General features: G+C 45.2%; 1 protein-coding gene across 7 annotated transcripts in view; it reads left to right on the plus strand.

Moving 5' to 3' along the window:
• The window catches only part of LOC138566485 (cyclin-dependent kinase 17-like), a 1,557,968-nt gene that overhangs the window by 1,466,816 nt on the left and 69,594 nt on the right, over positions 1-21,558 (plus strand). The gene's annotated exons all lie outside the window — the stretch shown is intronic.

Raw genomic sequence — 21,558 nt, forward strand, 5'->3', positions numbered from 1 at the left:
CACAATATGTACTCAAGACACAATAGCACAAGCAAACACTGACCAGAGATTGGTTTCAAAAGTATATAGTTATTTATTTTCAAGAACACATAAGTTGAAAACACTCTAGCAAAATATAGTAAAACACTCTAAACACAGTTATAAGGAAAGCAGTCCTAATCCTTATTCCTATCTAGACAACTCTAGGTTAACACCACATAATTCAAACAGAGGTGAGCGCTTAACGTTAGATGACACTCTAGTAGGTAAAAAGAAGGAGCAGAATTAGGATAAACACACCACTCTAAGGTTAAGAACACTTTTTGTAAGCTCAAAGAAGCACAAAGTCACAGGTGAGCAAAAGTCACTAAGCAAGGCCCACTCTTGGAGCAGACAGAGCGAAAACGTGCCCAAGATCACACAGTTGGTAGGGATTCAGAGTCTTGCAAAAAAGTTCGGAAAAGAGTTAGAGAGGCTTAGAAAGTTTAGCCAAAGTGTCCCAGGCAATCCCAGGATCGAAAGCCGGGGGCTAAAACTACCCCGTACAGTCGGTGGCAAGGGAAGCCAGGCGGAACACGGTACCTTAACGGAAAGGATTCTCCAGCGGGGGCAGTTGTTCCAGGCAGTGGCAGCAAGGCTCGGCGTCGGTCAGGGGAGAAGAAGATCTCGCTGAAGAGCAGAAGAAGAAGGTCGATGCACTGCCCGGGAAGAAACCAGCCGCGGAGTCCTCCGGTTAAAGGGTTGTACCGACTTTCGCGGTTGGGGTAAAAGTGGTGGGTATTCCGGTTGCCGGGGTGCTTGGCACTGGCAAGGCGGCCACGAGATACCTCGAAGAGCGGAAAGAAGGTGAAACTGGTTGTCCCCACCAGTCAAGGGAAGGAGCCACTCCGTTAAGAGTTCTCCTCGGTCGTCGGGAAGAGTGGTGAGATGGTCCAGCAGGGCTCCACCGGCGGTGTCGTCGTAGCAGATCAGCTCAGCTCGTCCCTCGTTGGATTCTTAGGTCCTGTGGCGACTTCTGAAGTTCCAGTCCCCAAAGCCCTGCTTTTATGCAGCAAACCCCCATTCACCCAGCCTAGCTGTCACTCAAACATGCTAAGTGGTGAGCCGGCCGGCTCACCACTTGGGCCAATCAGGACGGAGTGCGACTTGAGTTACCTAGGTAACGCAGTCCAGGGTGCCTAAATCCCCCTCCACCCCTCCTAAGTACCCCAGACAGAGTGGCACCACTTTGGAGGGCTTCTGTGGAGAAGCCCGCCAAAAGTGGGACAAAGGGCTCCACTTTGGGTCAGAGTTACAGAGGCGAACGCCAACGCCATTTTAGCATCAAGTTTTGGCAAAAAATCCCCACCGGAGTTATAATAATAAATATATAAACCGGCGGTATGTTTAAGGCTACCGTAAATAAATAATTAAATGTGTTAGCCTAAAACAATGGGAAATCCCATAGGAAAATATTCGCGGTCGAATATAAAACGTAGTTTCCACTGCCACCAGCCAAAACTCGATCAGGGGGGACGGAGACGTGCCCCCTCGACTAACAGACCCTGGGGCAATCGAATTGCCCCAGCCAGTACGTCCACAATATGATGGTTTGTACTGGTTCTGTTCAGGATTTAAGACTAGTAAAGTCTTTGGTGACTTTACATGCCCTGGGAGACAGTAGTCAGTCCCAGGGTATGGAGTCTATGTTGGGGAGTCCCTAGGACACCCCTGGGTTACGGCACAGAGGGTGCTGTGTAACCCACATCACAAAAATATATGAGGCCCTATGGAGTAAAAGACCCCATAGCCCATTCAACACAAGGTTTAACCAAGAAAACACACTTCAACATGCCCAAGAGTGAGGGTAAAAGAGTCTCACTCTTGGCAGGGGAGAAAAAATAAACCCAGAAATCCAGCAAAGCTGCTGGGGGACTCACTAGGTAGGGAAATTCAGCCTAAACAGAGAATTCTCCCTAACACCCGCAGTTCTACTTCCCTTGTTGTTGCAGCTTACGCTCCTTCAGGGTGATTAGTCTAGTCCAGACAGTAATACTGTGGGCTACAAAACGGAACTGAGCAACGGACGCTGCGCGCCGCCTTTATAGGCAGGATGACGTCGAGCGTCGATACGGCGGCTGTCGAGGGACATCGACTCGAGGGACGTCGACGCGCAGCGCCCTCTAGAGAAAACATTTTCCGAGGCCAGCAGAGCTGGAAGGATATATCTAAGATGAGGAATACGTCGGAGGAACATCCCGTCGAAAGAACGTTACAAGGTAAGAAGTAACTTGTTCATCTATTCCTAAAAGCCTGGTCTGGAAATTTTCTCAAATATTCTTCTAAAATCCCTACCTTTTTATGGTCCACACTTAAATTTGTAAATAGTGGTGAATTGACCACTTTTTTCTTGTAGAAATTCAATCACTCCACCCGTTCATTTGTTTTACCTTAACAGTGTTTGTAAGTCGCATTTTTTCTTTAACATCTATTTGGGATAAAAGCAGAGAGAAATGATCTGTAAACTTGCTTAGTTTATTTCCCTGGATTATGCCCATTTGGCGAAAGTCTGCATAGAGTAGATGAGAAGTTGAATTTAAAACTAGAAATTTCTTCGTGGGAAAATTTGAAGTCTGTTAGTAAGTAATTAATATGCTCACATGTGAATTGTATAATTATCTGTGAAAGTGAAATATATAACTAAAGATCATTGAAATATTGCCTGTTTTAGACAGGATAAAGGTGTGCAGGGGACGGGAGTCTCCATAGATTTGGAGACGTTTTTTGTACAGTATTGCTATACTCACTACGTGTCAGGGCAGGGATAACCCCCTTGCACCCAAGTCTTACTTGCCTCTTATGGAGACATAGATCTTTAGTATACCAACCAGGGTGTGCACTGTAAATGCATTTTCACTTCAGGTTACTGGCCTTGTCACACAGCAAAACATGTATTGCTACTACTTTGTGCTTATAGCCTTCTAGACATTGGGAAGGGGTAATTATCACTAGGGACACTGACCCTTCCCCAATTTATGGTCCCGAGGTTCAGCTCAGGCCATAACATTGGTTCGGGTCATTATCGAAAATGACCCCTCCCTCAGTCTACAAGGCTGTATTGGAGCCACAATCTGCCGATGTAAGATTAATATGTACTTTATATCAGGGGGATTGAAGCTGTGACTCTGTAGATTTTATGGACTACGACTCGTGATTCCTGGCCATTGCTTATTTGATTAGGGTGGATGGAAGTTGTAGTTCAAAACATCTTGAGAGCCAATGGTTGCAGATTCCTACTTAAGATGCAAGAAGGGTTATCAAGGCTGAACCTTTAAAGCTATTTGACACCCATGGAAAAATACCTTACACATTGTAGGCAGTAACACACTTGCATACTACACACCCCCCATCGTCACACACAATAACACTTTAGCCAAAACCCACATAAAACTCAACACACACTCGCCATCAGCCATATGACGCAACCACCACCAAGCACAAACTACATTCATGACCCTCCAGGCCTAACAACATTAAAGTAACTAACTTTCCAACTCCAGCACAACACAGCTAAACAACCACGTACCCGGGACGGCCACCCATGGGTCTTACATCTGCCACATGCGAGCACAAACCACACCAATACCACTTTAATTCACCAACTAATCATACTCACCTTGCACCCCACCATCACCATCCACCAACAATACACCACACAGAAAACTCGCCTTGCAAACAATCACCCCTCACAGCTCTACTCAACACAACCACTCAGCACAACACTACCTCTAAAAAACATATAAAAGTAGCAAGGTGAAAGAAAAGCCACATACGATACCAAGAACACATCAAAACAAACTAACTACCGGAGAGACGGGATGTTAGAAAAGCACAGTGACAAAGTTGATCAAGCCTCATCAGAGTGATAGTCAAAGAGAAATGCATGCATGCTTTCACCTTGCGCAATAAGTAGAACGCGTGTGTTTCTCATTTCATTCCATTAGGCCTCATTTCATAACACTGTATGCACTCTCCAAACTCTCATTCCATAAATGCCTTAAACACATATATATATATATATATTTCTGAGGCTTGTGGAATCTGCTTAGATCACATGCTGTGCATAGGCCGACATCTAGTGGAAGCTGCGGAGTATTAGTTTGTTTTTCGAAACTCGAAAATGGGCGTCGACACAGGGCGTGCCAGTAATACTATCCCTAGTGTGACGTCCACTGTACCCAAGATCCCTCACGCATCTAGGATCCTCCGATTGTTTTTTTCAGCCATACTGGTCGGAAGCATTTTGCGGAGTCCCCTGGCCTTAGCCATACTTTTGCTAAAATATTTGCTAAAATGTTGATTAGTTGACATCCTTCCCCATCCCAACGTCGAACTTCGACATAGATAGGGTCATGTCAAGGATGTCTTCTTTGGCCATTTCCTTTCATATGATCCTCACGGGGCTACACCCTCAGGCTCTAATGATCCTATCCCCCCGAGTAAGAAGCCCCGGTTTGAGACACCGATGAGGTCTACAGACCCCTTCGAGGTACAACCATACTCACGACCAAACTCACTATATCAAGGAGAGACTTCCTTTGGTGAGGACCAAGATTTTGGCATGGTAGAAGAGCAAACCGGGACGGGCTACTATGGGGACGATGAGGACCAAGAAGAGGAAGAGGAAGACCCCGAAACCTACAGAGTAGATTCCCCGGTAGAAAAGGAAGCCCCGGTTACCGACTCCCCTGTGGATAACCAACCCCTCCTAAACGAGGTTCTCGCACGTGCAGCAGAACATTTCCATATTGACACCCACGGTGTCCAGGAGGAGAGGGACTTCGCCAAGGAGTTAGTAGGAGAAAGGAGGCCTGTTGCCCAGACCATCCCTATCCTCAAGTCTATTCAGCGAAGAATAGACCAGTCCCTGGTGAACCCGAACCTCACCAGAGCAGTCAATCCCAGAGTTGAAAAACTTTTCAGGGCAGCCCAGTCTGACCCTCTCTATATAAGAGGACATCTGAAGCCAGACTCCCTAGTTGTCACTAACACTCGTACGAGGGCTGGAACACCCTTGTCATCGTCCGAAGCTCCTCCAGACAAGGAGAGCAAAAAACTATATGGTTTCAGCAGGAAAGTAGCCTCAACGTCCGCCTATCAGGCAAGGATTGCAAACTCCACCATCCTGTTGGCCAGCTACAACTGCCATCAGTGGAAAGAAGTCGCGGCACTCATAGCCTCTGCACCAGAACCCTTAAAGGGCCAGTTAGCTCGGATTTCCGCAGAGGGTAGAGCCGTGTCTGGTTGCATTTTAAAAACAACCTTTGACGCCGCAGACAACGCAGGCAGATTGATAGCAGAAGGTACTGTTATCAAGAGACATGCGTGGTTACGGCAGTCTGGTTTTAAGGCAGAAACCCAGGCATCATTGTTGGACAAACCGGTGGAAGCCGATCTGTTTGGTATGGCGGTCGAGGACGCACTGAAGAATGCCAAGGACGAATACGAGACACTCAAGTCCCTTGGCCAGTTAACCAATAAACCCCCTAACCAGAGAGGGAATAGTAATTTTCGTCGCCCACGTGGCCAAAATTCCCAGAGAGGATCTAACTATTCCCAGGGGCAGGGTACACAGTGGAACAACAGTCAACAGTCTACCCAGGGTTACGGCAGGGGTAATAGGAGAGGACGTGGTAAAGGCAGAGGCAGCGCCAGCAAAGGAGGCGGCACGCCTCCACCAAAGCAGTGACGCTCAGTTCAGGGTCCCTTCTCACGCAACCCCAGTAGGGGAACGCATTTCCAACTTCACCCAGGCTTGGGAAGGGATCACATCAGACAGATGGGTGCTGTCAACAGTATCCACAGGGTACTGTATAGAACTACTGCAGCGTCCCCGGAACCATCCTCCACAACAAAGAGTACACTCTTTAGAACATCAGAAGATTCTCCTCTAGGAGATCGCCATTCTGCTAGCAAAGGACGCGATAGAACTCGTCCCGGGACAACAGGTAAACAAGAGTATTTATTCAACTTACTTCCTTGTGCCAAAGAAAGATTTGACAATGCTCCCAGTATTGGATTTACGGCCTGCCAACAGGTATGTCAACCCCCAAAAATTTCGTATGACTACGCTACAAGAGGTAATCCCCCTCCTAAAAAAGGGGGATTACATGGCAACCTTGGATATGAAAGATGCTTATTTTCATATTTCCATGTTCCCAGCGCACAGAAGGTACTTGCGCTTCAATGTGGACAGTTGGCACTACCAATTCAAGGTACTGCCCTTCGGGATAGCTGCGGCACCAAGGTTATTCACCAAGGTACTGGCGGTGGCGGCTGCACACCTACACAGGGAGGCAATTCCGGTGTACCCTTATCTGGACGACTGGCTCATAACGGGGGAAACCCCAGTAATTTGCAGGACAAACATTCAAAGGACTATCGATCTCCTCCACGAATTAGACTTCTCAATCAACGAGAAAAAGTCAAGCCTGGTGCCAAGCACCTCCAAACAGTTCCTAGGAGCAATCCTAGATACTCAAGAGGGGTTGACCTTTCCTTCAGAGGAAAGAATTCGGAATATACTACTGCAAATTCCGCAATATCAGTCCGGTCACCAAATAACGGTACGCAAAGCAATGCGTTTACTGGGCATGATGGCGTCATGTATTTACCTGGTCCCCCACGCGCGCATGCGTCCCATGCAGGAATGGTTGGCGAAACAGTGGTCTCAGGCAAGTGGTCAGTGGGACGATCTAGTGGTTGTTTCGCCAACACTAGTACAAAGCCTTCACTGGTGGACAAGAGAGAATCTTGCACAGGGAAAACCCTTTTACGATCCCGAAGTACAGGCAGTAGTCACTACCGATGCATGTCTGACGGGGTGGGGAGCTCACCATCTCCACCACACAGCTCAGGGTCTCTGGTCTCCCTCAGTGGCCAAGAACCACATCAACCTGCTAGAGCTTCTGGCAGTATTCAGAGCGCTTCAAACGTTCGAGCCCCACCTACTAAACCTGTCAGTGCAAATCCGGACGGACAGCACAACAGCCATGTTCTACCTGAACAAGCAAGGAGGGACTCGTTCGCCAAATCTGTCCAAGCTTGCCCAGAAAATCTGGATATGGGCACTCAGACGGAACATCTTCCTGTCATCACAACATGTTCCAGGGGAGCTCAATTCCCTAGCGGATGCTCTGAGCAGAGACTCCCTCCCAGAGGAACACGAATGGGTTCTACACAGAGAGGTCGTAGAAAATATCTTCTCTCAGTGGGGTTTCCCCACTATAGACTTATTCGCCACAAGCGAAAACAGACAATGCCCAGGATTTGCATGCAGGTTCCCCCAACCAGACTCCAGGGGAACGCCCTGTGGATGAACTGGTCAGGGATGTTTGCGTACGCTTTTCCACCAACTCCTCATCAGGAAGGTGATGAACAAGATGAACAGAGAGTCGATGACGCTCGTCCTAGTTGCTCCCATGTGGGCAAGACAACCGTGGTTTCCACACCTACGCAGGATGGCGGTGTGCGAGCCCATCAAACTTCCAGCCTGGTACAACCTACTGTCCCAGCACCAAGGTCAAACAGTGCATCAGCAACCCAACTCAATGAACCTGGCAGCATGGCTCCTGAGGTCATATAGTTTGGACATCTCAATTTACCACAGAGGTGTATGGACATCCTAAAGGAATCTAGGAAACCAAACACAAGGCACTGTTACTTTGACAAGTGGAAGAGATTTGTTATCTGGTGCCAGAGTAGACAAATCAACCCAGTTGATTGCACTCCTTCCACTATTGTTACTTACATGATCCACCTGCTAGATGCAGGATTGGTTTTTAACTCACTGAAAGTACACCTGGCAGCCCTGTCGGCATACACCACTTCCCATAACAAGGTCTTGTGGTGGAAAGTACCAGTAGTTAAAGCCTTCATGGAAGGAGTAAAGAGACTTCACCCTCCTATTTCGAACCCACCACCAGGGTGGGACCTTGTGGTGCTATCTAAGCTCATGGGACCCCCTTTCGAGCCCGTGCATAAAAGCAGTCTCAAACACCTGATTTATAAAATGGCCTTCTTAGTAGTTATTACTTCTATAAGAAGGGTCAGTGAAATTCAGGCTCTGTCAGTGCAAGATCCCTTCTTTACTGTCCATAAAGACAAACTGGTTTTACGCACACACCCTAGGTTCTCACCTAAGTTTATATCTAAATGCCACGTAAACCAGTCCATCGAGCTTCCGGCTTTCTTCCAGGACCCTCAAAGCTCGGCTGAGGTGAAACTACACACCCTAGATGTGCGTAGGGCGGTCCTCTACTATGTAAATAAAACCAGACCGCTAAGGAAAACAGATCAACTGTTTGTCTCCGTAGCTACAGGCAGAGAGGGGGATTGCGTCTCTAAAGGTGCCATCTCAAAGTGGATTATTAACTGTATCCAGCTGTGTTACTCACTCTCTGAAAGAACTCTGCCTTTCACGCCAAGAGCCCACTCTATTAGAGGCATTGGGGCCACTCTGGCTTTCATTGCAAATGTACCCCTTGACACCATTTGCAAAACAGCTACTTGGAACTCTATTCACACTTTTACTCAGCATTACTGCATTGACACCCATTCCAAGGCAGATACACAAGTGGGACAAGCGGTTCTAAGACACTTATTTGCTCATGACCCTTCTCACATCCCACCTCCTTCAGGTACTGCTCGCTAATCTATGCACAGCATGTGATCTAAGCCGATTCCACAAGCCTCAGAAGGGATACATTACTCACCGTAATCGTATTTCTGATGCTTGTATCTGCTTAGATTCACATGCGACCCACCCTTCCTCCCCTCTGAGAGAAGGCGCATGGTTGCTTGTAGTCTTACCTTTCTGTCTATCTGCTTGGATTATCTGTACTTGCGCTACTCCTCATGCTACCTCATGTCAGAAAAAATACAATCTGAGGCTCCTAGACGCGTGAGGGATCTTGGGTACAGTGGACGTCACACTAGGGATAGTATTACTGGCACGCCCTGTATCGACCCCCATTTTCGAGTTTCGAAAAACAAACTGTAATACTCTGCAGCTTCCACTAGATGTCGGCCTATGCACAGCATGTGAATCTAAGCAGATACAAGCATCAGAAATACGATTACGGTGAGTAATGTATCATATATATATATATATATATATATATATATATATCATAAATACATTTGCACAATTGCACCCCTATGTGCAATATAATATCCTCCATGCAATCATCCACGTACATTTACGCAATGTAATTTCATCTGCGTGCATCCAATCCACATTTTACCACTAATAACATAGTACATATCCTCTACATCAAATTCGCATTTCGATAATAACACATTACATTTCTACTTCTCCCAAAAATACATTTCTGCCTATTACATTTCTACTTCTTTTAAAAATCCTAAATATACGTATTGTCACTTCACGAATAAAAATGTCCATCTGTAAAATAAACATGTTATTTATCAAACTCTAAAACCAGACTGTATGTAAATTATATTCGAACGACATTGGCGAGTAGTGACATCCTGCAACCCTGGCCCCGTTGAAGATCCAACAATTAAAACCTCTATGGCTTGCATACGCAATATTGTTCATATTTGATTTAACTCTGATTGTTTTACATCACCTTATACCAGCTTTTTCTAAGTTTAGACCCATAAATTAAAGATAAATCCAAATAAATCGAAAATCGGCACTGTACTAATAAACAAGTAGTCAAGTCTTATCTGGCATCTTGATTGTTTGCCCCTCAAAAAAGTAGAGGGTTTTATATATCTGGGTTTCCCCCATCTTTGTTAAACAGAATGAAATCCTGGTCAAGGAATGGTTGTTTTCATGTGCATCAGCACTTTGCAAACAATTGGTTTGTGTAGATTCTTAGTATGGCAAGTACTCAATTCTTCCTAGTCTGAAATTTTATGTAGGGTAAATTGTTCCTAAAATATTACATTGCTTTTAATTGTTTCCCATTTGGACACTCAATTTGCTTTCTACTATTACAAACTCGGCAAGGTACACCCCTCCTTGTCTTACATTACAAACTTGGTCTTTTATCACTTAAATGTAGGGCTCAGTGGAAATATTTGTAATTTTATTATATGATATTATGTCCAGCTAGCTCATCCTCACTATATAACGAAATGAATAAGGTGTTGAAGAAACAATGTGATGTTTATATATGCAAATTCTCCAACGTCTGCAACCAAATACTAGCTGACCTGGGTCTTTGTATTATGTAGCTTGCTGCAGTACATCATTGCAAGCTATAGAATGTTTACCCAGCTGGAACCTTCATGTGTGCTGAAGGTTCCAGGGCTGTCATTTGGGGATAACAGGATGGGAGATCAACTAGAAAGGATGTGTTCAGTGTAGCTCCCTACCTCCCTTTCTGTTCCGTACCCTGCAACAATAAAGCAACTCTCTCATTTATACATACCTGTGTCTACAAGTCTCCTGCTTACCTGCTCAACACCTGACACTGGACACTACAAGTGGTAACAAGGATTTCTATGATGAACCCAGATGGAAGATGTAGACAGCGCCAGATGAAGTGTAGAGGACGCCAAAATGAGGAAAAGATGTGCCAGAATTAAAGTCCCAGCCAGAGGTGGAAAGAGGACCATGGTAAATGCCCCTGGCTACAAAGTGGTCTGGTGGAGCCATGTTGGGTATACGTCCTGTGGGGGAATAAAGGAGAGACTCCCTTGCAGGCAGCCAGAAGACACTGCACTGCATTGGAGCAAATGGTGAGCCTTAAGATACCGTCATTTGCTGGTGTACATGGTAGGCAGCTGTCTGAGTGAGCAGCCAATTGTGGGAGTTAAATCAAATATGAACAATATTGCATATGCAAGCCATAGAGGTTTTAATTGTTGGATCTTCAACGGGGCCAGGGTTGCAGGATGTCACTACTCGCCAATGTCGCTCGAATATAAATTGAACAAAGATGGCACGAGTACGCAGTCCTGTCGGGCTTCTCTTGCAGTTGGAATAAAACGTGACAATGACCCTTCATGATCTAATAGGACCTGTATATTAGTATTGGAGTATTGCCCAATAATGAACCGTAGTAAACCCTGCAGGATTCCCCAGTTCTGCAACTTAGACCCCTATCCACAGCATCAAAGGCAGCGGAGCGGTAGATTGTGGCCAAGTAAACGGAATCATATATATATGCTGGACTTGATCAAGGATTACTTTTCAATATGAACCTTTTTAATGTGGTTCCATGATGTTTGCGAAATCCGGCCTTCCATGGGGGGATTTTATTAATCGACTTTTGCCAAGACTGCAGATGCTGTAAAAGCAGATCTGCAAAAATCTTGCTGTCCGCATCGATAATTGCAATGGGTCGGTAGTTTAATGAGTCAGAGCACTGGTCCTTTTTTAAGATTGGCAAAACATATATAGTGGACCAGGTTTTAGGGAAAGAATTGGCAACAATATTCGTAAAACGAATGGACAAAATAGATGCCCAAGTTACCGGATCCCCTTAAATAATGGGTTGAAAAGGTAATGGGAACCTGGAGCATGTGATCAACTAGATGTTTGAATAATTTCACAAATTTGATCCTTCTCAATCACCATAATCCAATCACATGAAGAGATGTTCGTCATACAGACCATACTTATGGTAGTTGCAGTCTGAGCACTAAAAACTTTACCAAAATGAGAAACCCATTGCTTTTCTGAAACTGCAGAAATTCGATGTTCTGGTTGGGAACGTGCAAGGTCATTCATCATATGCCAGAACGAACATGCATCCTTATTTTTTAGAATCATGAGCATTTTTTCGACATCTCTGATGAATTATGACCTGGTTATTTTTAATCCAGTTTTTTATAGGATTGTTTAACTCTTTTAATCTGTAAAATCTCAGAGGAGGGAATTAGTTGTATCTGATTTTATGTATCTAAGTTTAGAGCGCATCCCCTTTTTTTGATAAACCACATTCGGGTAAAAAACATGTTGATGCCTTTTCGAGGATTCCACCCTTTTGCGTAATTTACCAAGACTAAAGGAGAAAAGATCAATCAAAAAATCATCATATTTATCAACAATAAAAGTGAAATATTGCCAATATAATGATGAAGAATTTACACAATTTGAAACAGTCTCATTACCTTTACGGTGGTCCGATTCCAATATATTCGATTTCCTGCAGGATCGACTCTTAAAACCCTTTATGTGGAAATGTGGGGGAGCTTTATTGACCTTTATGGATGATGCTAGATTAGGTTCTGGAATGGAGTGCATTGATCTATTAGCATTAAATATATGGGGAGGGGGTTTGTGTTGTCTATGTGGTTGTTTTGTGTGTTTTTACTTGTTTGTTGTTGTTTGTTTGATACATCTGGTTTTGTTTTAGGTTAGTCTTAAATTTCATATGGTGGAATATTGAGTTATGGTTTGGAATTCTGTTTTATTTTGTTTTCCACTGTTATGTATTTTTCTATTCAATGACCAAGAATGTTAATTCTGTTGTTGATTGTATCTTGTTGAAAATGAGAAATAAAGAGTTTTAAAAAAAAACAAAAAAACAAGAGGCACAGTTGAAGCTTGCTCTACCTGGAATTCTTTAAAACAAAATATTGTTGTAAGATAACTGTGGTCACTATAATCATTAGAAACAATAGAGTAGTGGAAACATCTGTCATATTTTATTTATTTGTTTTTTTATAACACGTCGAATACCGAACTTGAGTTCGGTTTCCAAGTGCGGATCCCGGATTTGAACTCCTGTTGCTCTGCCTGGTCTTGCTTCCAAGACCAGCATGTTGCCCCTGTTCTATTCTCTGTTCACAAGGCCTTACTACTAAATATGTAGTCTAAAGTTGATTCAGAGGAGCCATTCGTCCAAGAATAACAACCTGGGACGTCACCTTTGATAGACCCATTTAACATTGTCAGGCCCATTCCTTGCAGGATTTTTAACCAAGCTTCACCATATGGTTTCTTCCCATGTCCTAAACAGGGGAGGACAATCACCAGTTGAATAGAAAAACAGCAGGCTTTTAGGTCCCCTACGACAATAATCTGACCCCTAGGGTTTGTCAGTTGCCAATCATTAACTTGAGCCATTATCATATAAAGAAATGACTACAATTGATATATACCTGAATGCCAATAAATATTAAGGATCAAAATATCAATAGGAGCAACCTAACTTGAGTTCCCAGTTATCCAAATGAAATATCCAAAGAAGAAACAATTTGTAAATACCAACTAGAATGAACAAATGAAAGTGAGCAATCCACCAAAGGGGTGACCTCAATCCCTTTTTTGGCTGGTTGAAAGGATGATGAATAACCCTGTAATGATAAATTTAACATCAGCCACGTTTCTTGGAGTGAAATAATGTGGTGATTTTTTAGCAACTGGCCGACCATCGGATTGGGCAACAATACAGAGTGACCCTGTGTGTTCCATGACAAGAGAAATACACAAAGATCTGAGGATTGAATTTTAGGGAAACTGAGAATTACACTGGGACCTTTCCGAAAATCGTGACCCTGGTGGCCAAAACCAATCCTGTTGTTGACCATAATCCACAGACGAAGCCCTTGTTTTATAATGTGGACAATGACCGTCATTGTCTCTTCAAATAGTGACAATGATTTTCAGTGGAGATTGTGCATTTAATCTCTCCTTACTTACTGAATCGCGATTTGGCCTATGGATGTTATAATGTGAAAGATTAAAACCCATAGACCTGTGCACCTGTAGCTCGTTCATTAATTGGTCAGTAGGAATTTTTTATTTGATACATAAAATTGCACGGTCGGCTCTATAATCCATAAAATCCACTCGATCTATATCTCTACTAGCAATTGCTTTGTGATGGAATTGAGCGAAACAATTGCAATATGTTAGTGCAGTTAAAATTGATATTCTTATTCTCTTGTAAAACACTTCACAATAACACCTGGAAGACCTGGATAAGGTCATTTGGTTTTACCAAATGGGTGGAAATCAACTCCTCGCAAGCATCAACAGAGATCGGTGTTGACATTAAATCATTATGCGTGGCTCCCATCTGCTCCCGGCCTTTAGCGTGGATTTGATAAAGCACTGTGGGGTCCCCTAGGATTGCTAAACCTAGGATTTAATACAGGACCTTGACTGAGTACAGGGTCTAATGATGGTTTAAATAAGACAGGAATAGGGGGGCGTGGCCAGCTGAGGACCCGTGCGGATGGCTCTTCGGCAAGCTCTGTGATTCCACCCATCCCCGGAGCCCCTGAACCCCCAAAAACGACCCGCAAATCATGCAAAGGCTACCTAGGTAGTCATAACTGCCTTGTGCATCGATGGAGAGGGGAATCGGCCGCTACCAGGCACTTTAACTGAAGTTATAGGCGAAAATCCCGCGTAACGATCTCCTACCAAGATGGCGACCGCTGCATTCCTCGCGTAAGGTGAAGGCCGCAATATCTTTAAAAGACATGGATATGTCCCGAAACGTGTCGAGCTCGCAGGCCTGCAGGCCCTGGCATCATGGCTAGTTGCAGAAGAAAGGAAGGAAAGAAGATTGGCGCTCCCCCTCTGATCCACGTAGCACAAAGCATGGGCTGCTGCTGGTAGAGGCGGCACACCCCGGAACCTGAGGCGTGTCGTAGTCGGAGAGCCGCAATCCACGGAGGAGTCGGAGGGAAGAATGCAGGTGGTGTCTGACCCCGGCTTCAAAGACCTGCAGGCTGGAAACAGATGAGCGAGCTCGACGGTGAGCAGAGGTGAGCAGGGGACTCCCATGTAGCGGAGAGCCCATAAAGGTAGCCCGTGACGCAACTCCGGGGGGGCAAGGCACTACAGAGACGAAGTGCCTGCAGCGGGAAATGGCGGATCTGTACGGCGGGGTCTGAGTATTTCAACCGCTTCTGACACTCGGAAGAGCTGCATTCAAAGCGGCTCCTTCTCAAACGCCACTGCAGCATACAATTCTTAATTAAAAGGAGCGGAATACACAAAGAAGCAGGGAAAAGGGCCACACGACAGAACACTAACTTGAGCGGTCTAAGAGGCACCAGCTGCCCTCCTCACAGCCTAAAGCCGGGAAATGGGGAACCACACTCGACCCGTCTGTAAAGGACTTTTCAAAGACGTGGAAAAAGGGGGAAACACGTCAGATGAGCAAAGGCTCCAAACAACTCTGACCTTACCACACCAAGTCTAATCTGAAGCAACAAACAAGTTAATCATAACCCGATCAAGATGTCCAAAGAAACCACGAAAACCAAAAACCAAGGCTCGGGAGATATTAAAGCCATGCTGCAGACAACAGACCCTCAGAAGCGCAATCAGGTGCAAGCCCAGGTGCATGCCCCCCCCCTCCGGAGTATGCTGTTGAACCTGAGGACCCACCTATCCGGAAATCGGACCGGCTGGAAATGCTGCAAGAACTTAAAAAAGACATCAAAGAAAGCGCAAATAGTCTAGCTAAGTCCATTTCGGATCTCAACAAAGGGGTCGTGGCAATAGAAAAAAGGATTGACGAAGTTGAAACAGTGGTGACGGAGCAAAGCCACAAGCATGACATCTTGGCAAATAGAGTCCTCGAGCTGGAACAACAAATGGAATGGATGCAGAGTAAACGGGAGGATGCTGAAAATAGATCCAGGCGAAATAACATCCGCATTTGCGGGGTTCCGAAATCGATACCAGACCCTGACCTGCAGCAATACATCGTGGACCTCCTCCGATTCATCCTGAACGCAGACGAGACCAAAGAAATTGTGCTGGACCGGACGCATAGAGTTTACTCTGCATACCAACTCAGTAAGAACCTAACTCCAGATGTCCTAACCAGGATACATATGTTCCAACTGAAAGAGGACATCATGCGAGCGGCCCGTAAAAAGGAACCCATTAAGTTTCACTCCACCTCCATCCAATTATTCCAAGACCTGGCCCAAGCCACACTCGCCAGAAGGAAAAAACTGAGGGTGGTCACAGACTGACTGAGAACTAAGGAAGTGCGGTATCGCTGGGGACATCCGACATGCTTACGCTTTGAGTGGAACGGCCGATAATTCTCCATCTCCAAAGAAGAAGATATGGCAGAACTCATGCAGGAAGGGGAAGAGAGTACCCTCACTGACAAGGATCCCCATCCCGGAGTGAAGAGACAATAGGAAGACTGGGAAAAGGTCAGTGGAGGCCAGGACGTCCCCAACCGCGAGGGCGTAATAAGGAGCCTAAGCCTTCGGATCCCACCTGAACAACCGCCAAAAGCCAAGAGATCAGGGAAGATCTTGGAAAAAGGGGATGCCAGTATTATAAAAAAAAGGGGGAGACCTACTCTTAGGATGTGATTTCGAGCTGTATCAGGTGCACAGGAAACAAACAAACCAAACATCTAACCAAAGGGGGGGGGCAAAACCGGGGGTGGAGACAGGAGTCCGGATCCCAATTTTCCCGGGTGAGTATAAAACCCGGTGACAAACTGTGAATATAACATGTTGGAAAATGTTTTTGAGAAGTTCTGATTTTAGAGTTGGGACAAGGGGGAAAAAATTTGTTTTTTTGTTCTTGGGTGATAAAGTTCCAAAAGTACTTATAACAGGTAAAAAAGCTGTGAGTGGGATCGCAAAGAATGGGACCAATACTTGATCTGTAGTTATGTCGGAGTTGACATTCGTCTCATTAAATGTTCAAGGGCTCAACTCCCCAATTAAGCGGAAATCTGTGGTAACTAGGCTGAGAGACATGCACGCTTCAGTGGTATGGCTGCAGGAAACACACCTGCTACCAGGGGATGAACACAGGTTGAGACACAGAGCCTTTCCCATACAATACCTGGCCTCTAGTGGGACTAAAAAGCGGGGAGTGGGTATTCTATTGGCAAAAGGTATTAATTTTGAGAAAAGATTTATCAAAAGAGACCCGGAAGGCCGCTACTTGATGCTCGGGGGGAAACTGATGGGTCAATTGGTTACTTTGATCTCAATATATGCCCCCAATACGAGACAAGACCACTTTCTCCTGGAACTGTTGTCCAAAATTGCACAATGGGGGATTGGGAAAGTTCTAATTGGAGGCGATTTTAATGGATTAATGGATGCAACACTAGACAAAACACTCCCAGCCACTTATAATGATACATTCAGACAGGCTCTCGCCAAGTTTCTGAGGGACCTACACCTCTTAGAGACTTGGCGTTTCTTTAACCCAAACGATAGATCATACACCCATTATTCTGCAGTACACAGAGGCCACTCCCGAATCGATATGATACTTGTTTCCAAAACAGCGATCCCACAGGTCACCGGATTGGAAATCGAAGTGCGGTGCCTATCAGATCACTCCCCTGTACTACTTAAAATGGAGTTGGACTACCTGCAACAACAATCCCATAAGCCCTGGCGACTAAATTAAGTATTGTTGAAGGACCTGGGGGTCCGAACAAGTATAGAACAAACCCTAAAGAACTACTTTCGGGAAAACATGACTGCGGGGATGGACTGGTTGACCATTTGGGACGCCAGCAAAGCTGTAATACGGGGGGAATTTATTGCCCAAACGTCACACTATATTAAGAGTCGGGAAAGCGTGAGCCGCAATATGGAAACCAACATACTGAAAGCAGAGGTGGAATACAAGGACAGGGGCTCACAGAGGGCATGGCGGGAACTAAAGAAGGCCAGAGCAATCCTAGAGACACACCTAGCAGATGATTCAGCACGCCTTCTGGTGCAAACTAAACAACTTTACTATATACATGGGGGTAAAGCTAACCGATTCCTTGCTGCCAAGTTGCGATACCAAAAACTCCGGAACCGGATAACCCAACTCCGCGACCGGAACGGGGATATAGTGAGGGGGGAGAAAGAGATAAAAGAGGTGATGTTCTCATTCTATACTAACAATCTAAAAAAAGAAAACTTAGAGGAAGAAGCCCAAGTCACCTTTTTAAACCAAGTTGCATTGCCACAAATCAGTGAGGCGGATAGGCAACAGTTGGATGGTCCTATAACAGAGCAGGAAGTAGGGGGGGGAGGCAATAGGGGCACTGAAAGGACATAAGACTCCTGGCCCAGATGAGCTAAGCAACGCATACTACAAAACCTTAAGGTCCATCTTAGTAGGCCCCCTGACCCAACTATTTAACCTCATTAGAGAGAGAGGGTGCATATCCGGGGGTATGGGTCCAGCAACTACAATACTACTACTGAAACCGGACAGAGATCCAATGGATTGTGCAAGCTACCGCCCGATCTCTTTACTAAATGGGGATGCAAAGATTTATTCTAGAATTTTAGCCCGGAGAATAGCCACGGTACTTCCGGGGATAATTCATCTAGATCAAGCTGGCTTTGTAAAGGACCGGCACACATACGATAATATTCGAAGGGCCATAGATGTAATTAATTGGGGACGGGCGTCGGGTCAAAGGTTCTAAGTGGCAGCTCTGGATGCTTCTAGAGCTTTCGACAGCTTACACTGGGGATTTCTACGGCTAGTCCTTGAAAGATTTGGTTGTGGACCAATATTCACTCGTATGGTAATGGCCAATTTCACAAACCCATCCACAAGACTAATGGTCAATGGGAAACTGACAGAGAGTATCTCCATCCAGAAAGGCACAAGACAGGGGTGCCCATTGTCGCCCCTGATCTTTGCCATGGCTATGGAGCCACTTGCATGCAGGGCCCGCGATCATCCGGGAATCCATGGGGTGGAGGTGGGCAATATCGGACCACAAAAAATACCCCTCTATGCGGACGACATTCTTCTATTCCTGGGGGGCACCGAGCACTCCCTACCGGCAGCCATACAACTGCTGGAGGAGTTCGCGAAAGTCTCAGGATTTAATGTCAACTACCCCAAGTCCAAAGCGCTTAACATTACTGAAATCCCAGAACGAATTCTGGAGTGGGAGAACCAATACCCCCTGAAATGGGAACGCAAGGCAGTAAAATATCTCGGGATACAACTGACCCCCAGCTACAATAGACTATACGGGGCCAATGTCCTGGACCTTCTGAAAACACTAATAGGGGACCTGAAACGTTGGCAACTGCAGGAACTTTCCTGGCTAGCACACATTACAGCGGTTAAAATGACTCTACTCCGTAAATTTCTATATGTAATGGGTGCCCTCCCAATCAGAATCCCGGGCCCAGCAATCCAATCCTTACAGAAAGAGGTAATGAATTTCATATTGGGGGGGGGGGGGAGCCGAGGATCCCCAAAAAAGTACTTTTTAGACCACAAGCCTTGGGGGGACTTGGGGTCCCAGAATTCCGTAGATATTTATGGGCAGCACAGGTGGCCCCAATGCTACAATGGGCCGCTGGAGAAGACCGAAATCGGTGGGTCACATTAGAAAAAGCCGCTACCAAGATACCCCTAAAAAACCTGGGCTTCCTGGCCACACGTCACAGGGAACAAGGTGGTCAGTTGTTGGAATCAACTAAAACCACTCTCTGGTATTGGGAAAAGGTACTGAGAAACCGAAAGATCAAAGTGGGGGGGGGACCACTCACACCGATTGCATGTAACCCAGACTTCACCCCAGGAATGCAGACCAATTTCTGGACACACTGGGGGGGCAGAGAAAACAGTTTGGGTTTGGAGGATCTTTACATGGATGGGTCACCTCTGACATTTGAGGATTACAAATCCAGGTTTAACATACCAGAAAGAAAACGTTTTCACTATGCCCAGCTCAGGCATTAGGTCTCAAATGCACAGGTGAAAGAGGGGGCAACCAGGAATCCAACGGGGGTGGAACTAACAATACAAGAAGGCCTACCAGATAATGGAATAACCAGACTATATCGCCTAATGGGGGTAACAGACCCCGAGGAAAACCTCTCTTACATGCGGAAGTGGGAAACCGATCTGGGCAGAACAATCCCCGGGGACGCCTGGGGCCGCATTTGGCATAGAACCGCCAAGAGTTCTAGATGCACCTCAATTAAAGAAGCAGCATATAAACTGTCTCTGTTGGTACATTACGCCTGCTCGAATACGCTCCATCAACCCAGAATACCCTGCAACTTGCTGGAGAAATTGTGGCCTTCCAGGGGACTTTATTCACATGTGGTGGTCCTGCCCACTAGCAAAACATATTGGAAGGAGATCTTAAGTCATATTAAAGACATAACTGGCGCGCAACTTCCATTGGATCCATTAGTGGTGCTCTTGGGAGAAACGGTGGAGGGTTGTTATGCAAACTCTTGTCCCACGGCCACACTTATCACTCATGTTGAGGGCGGCCAGAATCACGGTTGCACAATTATGGAAAACCAAGGAGGGACCTATAGTGGCCATGTGGTGGGTGAGATTGTGGGGAGTAATGGCTATGGAGAAGGTGACAGCAATAGCCCTTGGCTTATACACAAAATATTTAAATACTTGGCTTCCACTACATGAATTTATGGACAGCAGAGAGCATATGTACTTCAAACCCTGAGCACTCCGTGCAATTTCTATTATTTGACAAATATGATCATTGAACCTGAGAGCGATCCTACTTGCTCCAGCTGGCCATTTGAAACAAAGCAGAACTTTCTTTTCACCCATTTGTTGAAATATGTATGGGGGGAGGGGGAATAGTTACGGTTTACTATGTATGGTTTAAATATGAGCAATGGATTTAAATTGCATTGAAATCCCAGGTTTATGGTAATTGAGCTGGCTTAAATAATGTACGCTTGTTAATAACTGGTTGTTAATATCCATATGTTTACGATGCTCTTAAAACTAAAATTAAGTTGTTAAAAAAAAAAAAATAATAAGACAGGAATAGTATTCCTATATGGAGCCGTTTTTTATTGATTGATGTGTTTACAGTTGAGGCTGAAGGGAGAAGCCACTGAGTTGTCCAATTATTAGAAATGGACGAGTTGGTCAAATCAGACAGAACCATCTTTCCAGATACTTGTTTACTCCCGTTCACATGGTCATTACTGCTACCATAATGAGGTACTGTCTGAGGATTCGGCACAGATTGATTTAAAAGAAGGTCTTCTGAACTCCCGACCCACAGTTACTTTGTATCACTTAACTTTTGAGAGCAAAGGACCAACTTTGATGGTTCACTTTTGGTTCCCTGAAGTTGGAAAACCGAAGCAACATGTGGGCGTGAAACATTTATTTTTTCAGAATTTAGAGGGCTACCAACAAGGTTCCAATTTAGTGCCCTTAGTCCCACTGAGCCCGATTAATCCACTGCTGTCTGATCGACAGGTGGCCGAAATGTTACATTAAGGGGTGGGGGAATTTAATGTTACAGTACTAGCAACAATATTTACTGTTGGCCCAGTTATAGCATATAAAGGTAGGGGATCCAATATTATGGGACATTTGATGTCATCACAGATGAAACTGGACCACCCATCCCCATCGAAGCGCCAGATATAATCGGCATAGCTTTTTTAAGTGATCTTTAACTAAAGGGTTATTTACCAAGGAGTGCAGAAAGGATTTTGCAATCTGCGCATTCTTTTTTCTTTTAGGTCCATTTTTTTTTTTAACCTGCTTTCGAAAAGTTAAACTGTGTTTCGACTTTGGAGGTAACGCGATTACACTTCCACAAGATATATCCAAATTTGGAACTGAATAGTTAG

The sequence above is a fragment of the Ambystoma mexicanum genome, chromosome 2p (genome assembly GCF_040938575.1).
Source record: "Ambystoma mexicanum isolate Mex_15411 chromosome 2p, UKY_AmexF1_1, whole genome shotgun sequence".
Classification (NCBI taxonomy): Eukaryota; Metazoa; Chordata; class Amphibia; order Caudata; family Ambystomatidae; genus Ambystoma; species Ambystoma mexicanum.